This window comes from Anoplolepis gracilipes, chromosome 15 (genome assembly GCF_047496725.1).
Source record: "Anoplolepis gracilipes chromosome 15, ASM4749672v1, whole genome shotgun sequence".
Taxonomy (NCBI): Eukaryota; Metazoa; Arthropoda; class Insecta; order Hymenoptera; family Formicidae; genus Anoplolepis; species Anoplolepis gracilipes.
The window spans coordinates 6,537,246-6,547,080 of record NC_132984.1 but is presented as its reverse complement, the minus strand read 5'-3'; the positions used below and the strand labels follow the sequence as shown (position 1 = coordinate 6,547,080).

The 9,835-nt window shown below is 26.4% G+C and overlaps 1 long non-coding RNA gene across 1 annotated transcript; it reads left to right on the top strand.

Moving 5' to 3' along the window:
- Window positions 1-204: 204 nt before the first annotated feature.
- LOC140673973 (uncharacterized) lies at window positions 205-6,195 on the top strand. The gene is made up of 3 exons (XR_012048143.1): window positions 205-851; window positions 3,511-3,707; window positions 4,412-6,195. It is a non-coding gene; the product is annotated as an uncharacterized lncRNA (long non-coding RNA).
- The last annotated feature ends 3,640 nt before the right edge of the window (window positions 6,196-9,835 follow it).

The window sequence follows — 9,835 nt, the reverse complement described above, 5'->3', positions numbered from 1 at the left end:
ATATTAATAGAGCAGTCCTAGCGTACTGAAATAAGACAGAGAAAGCAGGAAATATTGGATGATAAACAATGACAGATCTATACTGTGGTCGTCCTCCTAAATAGGCTATCCTTTTTTTTCTTATGAAAACAATCCGAAATTGGAGATTACAGAAAGAAAGATAAAATACTCTTTTTGTCGATCTTTCTTCAGTAGATTCTCCTATGTTCGACAGTAGGCAAGGCCCCTCCATTAGCATAAGCTCTGTGGTTGTGATTATCTTAAATATATATGCGCAAGCGCGCATTTATCGTTAGAACAATATCTTGATGCGCATCTGTTCGTTAAGTTTCATCTTTCAATACGCCAGAATCTACGAAACATAAATTGTACGTGCGTTATTTTTCATCTTAAAAGTGTAAATAGTGTCAAGATTTAGATAACTATAAGATTAAAGCTATTAAAGCTGAGTGATGATTGATGATAAGTGAAAATTGTTGTTTTGCGAAAAATCTAAAGATTGACTTTCTCTTGTTTTCCTGCAGCGAATCCTTTATAAAAAAAGTCATTTGTAACCTAACTTGAAGTGCCTGTTATATCGCTTGTAATTGTTGCCGCTTTTCCGTGTACGTGATTGGCGGTCGATTCGATATAGGTACAAGGTGGACTTGATCGCGGTTATGATAAAGACGGTTCGTGTATCGTGTCGATTTATGACAGTGATAAAGGTTAAATGTTGTGATGATCGCGGTATTTATATTTCTTATAAGCTTATTATTATTGTGTCGTATCACAGAAGATTTAGTAGAAAATATTTATAAGAGAAGGCAAATTTATCAATAGGATGAAGCAGTGACGATGAATGAAAAGAAGTAAGTATATATATATACAATATATATTATATTATGTGTAAAAATAATTATAATAATTAATAGTTGTTGTATGTTTCGTGTGTTCAGTTATTGTTAAATAGTGTAAAAGAAAAATATTAATTTTTTTAGGTGATGATATATAATAATATTTATTTTACACGAACCGTTAAAAGAAAAGATAAGAAAAGGAGAGAGAGAGAAAGAGAGAGAGAGAGAGAGAGAGAGAGAGAGAGGGGGGGGAGGGGGGGGAGGGAGGGGGGAGAGGGATAGAGGGAGGGAGAGAGGGAAGGCAAGAGGGAGGGAGGGAGAGAGGGAGGGAGAGTATTAGATACAAATAATATAATATTAGATAATAATATTGATATATAAACAACGGGTTAATTAAAACGACCTGACTAGCCAAAATTATTCAATTTATTCACACTTTAATCTCTAATTTATAATATTGATATATATTTATATATATGTATATATATTAAATATTTAAATATTATTAAATTAACTTCTTTAAAGTTAAAGAAGAGAAGAAGAATAAACAATAGAAATAAATAAGAAGAAGAAGAGAGAATATATAGAAAGAAGAAAGTTTTAAAATTAGAAAATACGAAGAAGTTGGAACATAACCGGTTAGAGACTTATATAGGAAAAGAGTAGCAAACTCAATTATGTAATCCTTCATTTCTTCTGATTGGATAGAGGCGTTAAAGCTTTTACTGAGCATTTTATAATGTGCACGAAACACGAAAAACTGAAAATAATATTAATATTTGCAGCTTTGTATTTATTTTATATAAAAATCAAATAGAGAGGTTACGTTATTGCGTGAGTTTGCCACTCTCTTCCTAAGAGGCTCTATACGCCCGAAAGATTCGTGAGTTTCGTCGCACGGTTCGCTGGTGTGCGATTTGTCAGAAATGGATGAATGATGAATTTTCGTTCGTTTCCGTTTTCCGTCCTTGGACGAGTGCGGACGTGTTTCTTATGCGCTTTTACGCGTTATTTTTTTGGATTAATTGTAAGTAACTTTTATATTTTTTAAATTATTATAATTCTTCCATTACTATTTCACGTACTTATACATATATTTACTTTCATTATTTTAATTCTCTTATCATTTCAATCTAACCACAAAGTAGGTAGACCGGCTAAGAGCTATATGCTATAAATCAGTAGAAGAAGAAGAAAATGGCGTATATAGGCCTCGTCTGTGTTTGCCGCTGTCTTCTTCTATTGATTTTGGCCCTGACGAATATATGTACGTCTTATAGCTATTAACGGGTAAAAGAAAATTTATATTATATTCTAAATTTTTTTATTTTATATCATCTATATACTAAAAAATATAATGCGTAACAGCGCAAGAAGACACGTCTAAACTCGTCCAAGGACGGCAACGAACTTCGCCGCTGTCTCGTCTACTCGCGCATCGTGTCTCGTTCTTAGAGTTTCCACGAGGAGATCTCTGCGTGCGACACTTAAGCCAGGGCGGGCGAGTCTCGATGGAGCCGCGTTTCTCAGAAATTGCGTCGTCGCATGGTAGGTGTTACAATTTTTTACACTCTTCGAGTCCACCTAACCTCGACTCAGGAGAGGTATGTTATTGTTAATATACAGCAATAACTTAAAGTTTATTGTTGTAACAATATTATTAAATAAATTAAGTAGCTTCAAATTTTTGTTAAGGATAATCTTTTGATGTCTTGTATTATTTTTTATATGAAATTAAAGATTATAACATTATTATAGTCACGTCATACATTTGCAAGCATGCAAGTAATCCATCCGTCCTTGAAGGCCAGGAGATACCTTCAAATATTAATCAAAGTTTCATAAATTTTAATAAACCATGTAACTACAATGATAAGTTGAGACAGAATTCTGCGTGTGTTGGCAGTGGAGTAAGTTCCAGCATACAGAACATAATTCCAAACTTTTAAAATCATAATCCTAATATGCAATCATGGTCAAATTTAACTCATTCCGGATCAAATATACCAAATTTATCATTAAATTAAATTAATTTAGACAAAAAAAAATATACAACCTAAATGCATATTTTAAAACTTAAAATGTAAATTGTAACATTAGTTTTCTTCTCTTTAAAAAAAAGTAGGATATATGTTTAACAGATATATAATACATTTATTACATTACATAAATTATAATTAATCTAATGATAATATTTAATTTATAAGATTTAGTTGTGGAAGTATCGAGAAAACATCAAATAAACTAAAATGTGTTATTATACAAATTCATAGCTTTGCTAAGACCGTTGACCCAATTAAGTTGACATAACATTAATAAATATCCTTAGGCATATAATATGTCTGAAAATTCATCAATCTCCAGTCATATCTAAAAAAACAATGGAAACTTCTAAATCAATGCATATATAATTTATTTAATATTAATGTACTATTATTATTATAATATTTAATTTTAACGAATGTGTATAATTTAAAAAGCATTTATAATTTTTTTCCATAAATTAATTAAGACATACAATCTAAACAAATATTTTAAAAAATTTGATGGGAACTGTAACATTAGCTTTCTTCTATTTTAAGAATAGTAGGACATATGTTTAACAAATATATGACACATTTATTACATTATATACATTATAATTAATGTAATGACAATATTTAATTTATAGGTTCAGTTGTAGAGGCATCGAGAAAACATCAAGTAAACCAAAATATGTTATTACACAAGTTCAGTTTCACAAAGACATATGGCACATGGCAAGTAGAACTGTCAGATTTCGGTTTCTGTGCTAAAATCTCAAGAATTATCAAAGCGAAAATTTCTTATAGGAACCTTATATTGGATGAGTCTTGAAGTAATTTCAAGGTAATTTATACATTTATATTACTTTTAAGATTGAATGATATAAATTTTATTTTTTTACTCTTTCATTTTTAAATCATTATTAATTAGTAATATATTAGAATTAGTATAAAAAGATTAAATTTTAATGGAATACAGATTATAAAATATAAAAGAATAATTTTATCATGTTCTATAAAAGTTGAAATAAATGTAAAATAAATAAATAATAAACGTAAAATTGAAATTTATTGAAGCTCGATATGTCGGGCCTGTAGAAGCATGTTGGTGTATTTTGAGCAAACCTTTACAAGAAAAAAGTCACGCTATATTTCGTTTACCGGTTCATTTACCAAACGAACATAATGTAATAATCGATGATAGTATTAATAATGATACATTAAGATCTGCTGTAGAACAAGTAACAATGTTGTTAGATTATTTTGAGTTAAATGCTCGAGATAAAGAAGCGAAACAATATTTATATAGTGATATTCCATCTCATTATGTATTTAAAAAAGTTACAATTAATGGTAGAACTATTAATCACTGGGAAAAACGTCAAAGATATTTTAATTGTATCGGTCGTATGTATTCCATCAGTCCGTCTCAGCTAGAGTTGTTTCATTTACGTATACTTTTACTACATGTTAAAGGGGCTACAAATTTTTAAGAATTAAGAACAGTTAATAATAAGATACATCAAACTTTTACCGACGCATGTTTAGCATTAGGACTCATAGAAGATGATGAAGAATGGTATCGTGCAATGAATGAAGCAAAAGTTTGGATGATGCCAAAACGACTTCGTAATTTGTTTGTACGAATTTTGATTCATTGCCAACCAGTTCATCCGAAAAAATTATGGGAGTTTAAAAAAGATATGTCGGAAGATTATACAAGACGATTTGGACCTATAACAGGAATAAAGAAAGCTTATACTTATATTATTAATTTGCTTCAAATGGAAGGATCAAATGTTGCTAATTTTCCTGAAATGGAACAAGAAATGGAGTAACAAGAAACAAACGACGAAGAAATGATTGAAAAAGATACATCGATAGGTATGCGACAATATGAACAATTAAATAAAGAACAAAAAGAAATTGTTGATACTATTTTAATAGCAACAACAAGTAATAATAGTGATAACTGTTTTTACATTGATGGTCCTGGTGGATCTGGTAAAACTTTCATTTATACAACCTTGTATTATCTACTTAAAAGTAGAGGAAAAATAATTAATACAATGGCATTTACCGGTATTGCTGCAACATTACTTCCAAATGGGAAAACAATACATAAAGTTTTTGGATTACCTGTACCTCTTTTCACCGATTCTACATCAAACATTAAAGTACAATCTAAAGAAGCTGAAAATTTAAAACTTGTAAATGTTTTTATTATAGATGAAGCTTCTATGGCACTACGCTATATATTAGAAATAATGGATCGAACGTTACGCGATATAATGCAAAATAATTTATATTTTGGTGGTAAAATTGTTCTTCTTGGTGGAGATTTTAGACAATTATTACCTATAAAAGAAAGAGCTACGCGTTGTGAAATTATAAATTTATTGATAAAATTTAGTACTCTATGGAAACAATTTAAAATATTTTCATTGACACAAAATATGAGAACTTTACTATAAAAAAAAGAATTTGCACAGTTTTTAATAAACTTAGGTAATGGTTCTTTAAATGATTACTCAGATAATGTTCATATTCCAGAAAAATGTATAGCAAACGCAGATTTGGATATAGTTAAAGACATGTACGGAGACATTATAAAACGTAAACAATATAAAAGTATGACTAATTACGTTATATTATCTGCAAGAAATGTCGATGTTGATGAAATAAATGAAAAAGTAGTAAGTTTATTAGATAAAACGATGGAAAGAGTTTATACAAGTATAGATACTCCTGAAACGACTGGAGATAATAAAGATATTTATGAAATAATTCCGATAGAATATCTTAACTCTTTAAATCCAACGTGTCTTCCACCTCATGAATTACGCTTAAGAAAATACATTATTGTTATGCTTATTAGAAATCTTAGCATCAATGAAGGTTTATGCAATGGTACTAGATTATTAGTTTTAGATTTAGATAATAATTTATTGCGTTGTGACATTTTAACAGGTAATAAGACTGGGGAAATTGTCTTCATTAATCGTATTACTTTGTATTGCGAAAATGTGTACCCATTTACTTTTAAAAGAAAACAATTTCCAGTGAAATTGGCATTTGCTATGACTATAAATAAATCACAAGGACAAACTTTTAATAAAATTGTAATAGATCTTCGAAAAGATGTTTTTTAGTCATGGTCACCTTATGTTGCATTTTCACGAGTTCACTCTTGGGAATCATTGAAAGTTTATTTAAAGGATGATAATCTGTCTAAAAAAATAAAAAATTATGTTTATAAGGAAATATTTGATTAATAATAAAATGTTATAAACAAATGATTGATGTATAATTATGTTATAATAATGTAAAAAATGACAAGGTAGAAGCAAATTGACAGAATTTTTGTCTCAAATGCTTGATTTAATTAAAGATTAAAGATTATCAATGGTTATTATTGTTTGTTTATATTATTTTAATTATTTAAAATTATTAATATTTACTTATACTTTTAAAATTAAAAGAAAATATCTTATAACATAAATTATAATTTTCATTTTAATACACATAATTTGCTGCCAAAGTTAATTTTTATAAATATTTTAAATTTTTTAAATATGTTAATTTTTATAAATATTAGTATTTTAAAATTAAATTAGACAATTAATAATTTAAACAATGAATTTTTGTCAAAAAGTATTAATCAAAGTTAGAATATTATTAATTAAAACATTATTTTAATTTTATAACATGTTAATATTTTAAAACTTAATTTAATAAATTAACGTTTTAATCAGTTAATAAGTGTCAAAATTGAAATAAATATTAATTTGTTAATTGAATTTTAAAATAATAATATGTTGTAAATAATATATTATAATACTTTAAAATTAATTGAAATTTATTAATATTTTTTGACAGAGTAAATCAGTTAAATTCTTAAGAATGTCCATGAAATGCGCGCGCGTTAGCGCGCGCTGCGAGCTTGTCCCTTTAGTAAAAAAGGCATGTTACGGTATTTTCTCAATTCTCGAAGTCTTCTCGAATATCTCGAAGTGTATTGTTGCCTCTTTTCCGCGATGCCGATTGGTTCTTGGTTGTCAAACATTTCGTCTGCTGTGACATGCTTCATTCGCTTTTGCAGCTGTCAAAACTGCAAATTTTGACAATTGCTTTGTGTATTTTAATAGAGAAAGAGAAATTAAGAAATTAAGACGAGAAATAAGAGAAAAGGAAAAGACAAGAAGACAGAGAGAAAGAAAGAGAAAGAGAGAGAGAGAGAGAGAGAGAGAGAGAGGGAGAGAGAGCATGAAAAAAGGAAGATATTATTAGGTAATAACATTACTATTAATAATATATAAAAAATGTTGTATTTACAGTACAAAAAAGAAGAAAAATAATAGACAAAGGTAAGAGAGAAAAGAAAAAAAAAGAATATTTTATTTAAAATTAAAGAAGGCGAAAATTGCAATAAGAAAAAAAGGAATAAAAGAAAATAAGGAATAAATAGAAAAGAAGCCAGAGAAGATAAAAAATAAGATACAATATTAATTAAATAATTAGTTAATAAAGTAATAATTTAAATATTATTTAAAATAAAATTAATGAAATTTAATCTTATTAATAATATTTAATCTTATTCTTTTTAATATTACATACAATCATATTGTTAAATTTATACATATAAATTTCGATAATCTTACGTTAATACTTTTATGCATAGAATAATGAGACAAATCAATTTGTTTTATAAAAACTCTTTTTCTTTAAAATGCTTTGTTTCTGAAATAAAAGAGGTGTCTCAGACACTCATATATTATTATATACATTTTAAATAATATATAATATTATATATACATATAATAAATATGCATAAACTAATTCATATAAATAATATATATAATAATATATATAATAATATATAAAACAATTTATCTTTGGATAAAAGATACTTTTTTACAAAGATTCTTACACAGATCAAGGAGTTACTTAGTTTTTCTTAGGAATTTTATAAAAACGTTAAATAAATACTAATATTTAATAATAAAATAATTATATAATAATTACACACACGCACACTCTCTCTCTCTCTCTCCCCCCTCCCTCTCACACACACGCACGCACGCACGCACACACGCACACACTCTCTTTTTCAAAAATATTCAAATTTATAGCGTAAATGCACAATGAATAGCGCGCGCGTAGCGCGCGCTTGTGGTGTCTAGTGTGAATAAAAGATGCACTACGTGACGACATATAACGAAGGATACACCACGGCGACATACATCTCGTTTTGCACCACATTATTCTTATATTGGTGAGTGCAATTTGTTTGATATATTATCATATTTCTCATATCCTTTTAAAGCAATTGTATTTAACACGATCATGATAATGAGAAAAACAAGAAGCACATGCTATTATTCACATTTTTCTAAATCAACAAAAGCTTAAATATTTCGAGTTACATTGCATTTTATTATTTTTTAATTACAGATTTTTAATTAAATTTTACATCGCATTAAACTTATTGAATACTGATTTAAATTTTTCTGACAATGATTGTAATGGAAAATCTCAATGATAAATTAAATTTAATAGTTAATTGAGTAGAAAATCACTACATTTGGAAAAAATGTAAATAATTTTTTTTTTGTTTATTTTATTTATTTTGAAATTTTATTATTGAATTTTCTTATATAGTTAACGAAGCTCAATTGCAAATAAAATATAATTTTATAATATTTTTATAATATTTTTCAATTTAGTGTGATTTAATTGTGAAATGATTTAATGTAAACTGGTTTTTATTCAAGTAAAATATTTATTTAAATATAATAGCATTAGTTATTGTAATTTATTGCATCATGAAGTTATAGGCGAAAAATTGTTAATAATATGTGCAACATGCTTATATTACTTCAATTTATAATTTTACTATTTACAATAACAATGTAATAAAAAACATTTATGTTTAATTAGTTACAATACTAAGACATTACAAAAATATTAAAAATATTATCTACTTAGGTTATTTTCTTATAATTGTTAAAAATCAAATTTTCCACATAAATAAAATACCATTTTAAAAAAAAGAATAAATACTATTAAAGAATATAAATAACATTAATTCCTGAAATTTTCTATTAAAGTTATATATATATATATATATATATTATATAAATTATATTTTAATTATTGGATTAATTTGTATTAAAAAAACTACAAATCTCCTTCTTAAAAATTTCTTTGACTTCTTTTTATTTATCAAGTATCTTTTATTCTCCAGCTAATACGTTTTATTAAATACATAGCGAAATTTTCTTAAATATCAGCAAAAAAAGAGAATATAGTCATAACATAAGCTTATGATATAACGCAAATCAAAATCTTTGTACATATAATCAAAATCTAGCTATCTATTTTTTTATATTGCTTTATAAAATAACATTATTTCCAAATCAAAATTGAGTAGATATTATTTATTATTATTTGTTTAATCCCCAGGCAGCAGTAACATATTTTCTAAAAAGAATTTCATAATATTTGCTAAATGATTATTAACTCAAATGGTTCAGAAATTCAAAATGATATCGTAAGCGCATCAAACTGGCCAGGTAATATCAAACAATTACTTCAGCAAGCTGATTGAAATTTAGAATATTTTTAAAGAAATTTTTTAAAAGGATATAATTCACAAAATATTTTATATATAGAATATATATTTTATAAACAAAGAACATTTTTATAAACTTTAACATCGTTAATTAATGGACAAAGAAGTCTTTTTGTTCCTTTTGTCAATTTACTTACTGTGTTATATTTTTCATAAATTTATTATTATATTTGTTTATAAATTTATGTTTTATATATTTATTTATGTAGAATAGTAGAGTGTAGTAACATAGAATATATTTTGATTCACCCTGCGGAAGTACTTTTACACTTGCACAGCAATAATCGAAAGAAACGAAAAATAATCAAAAGGAACAAGCCAATTATATAATATATATA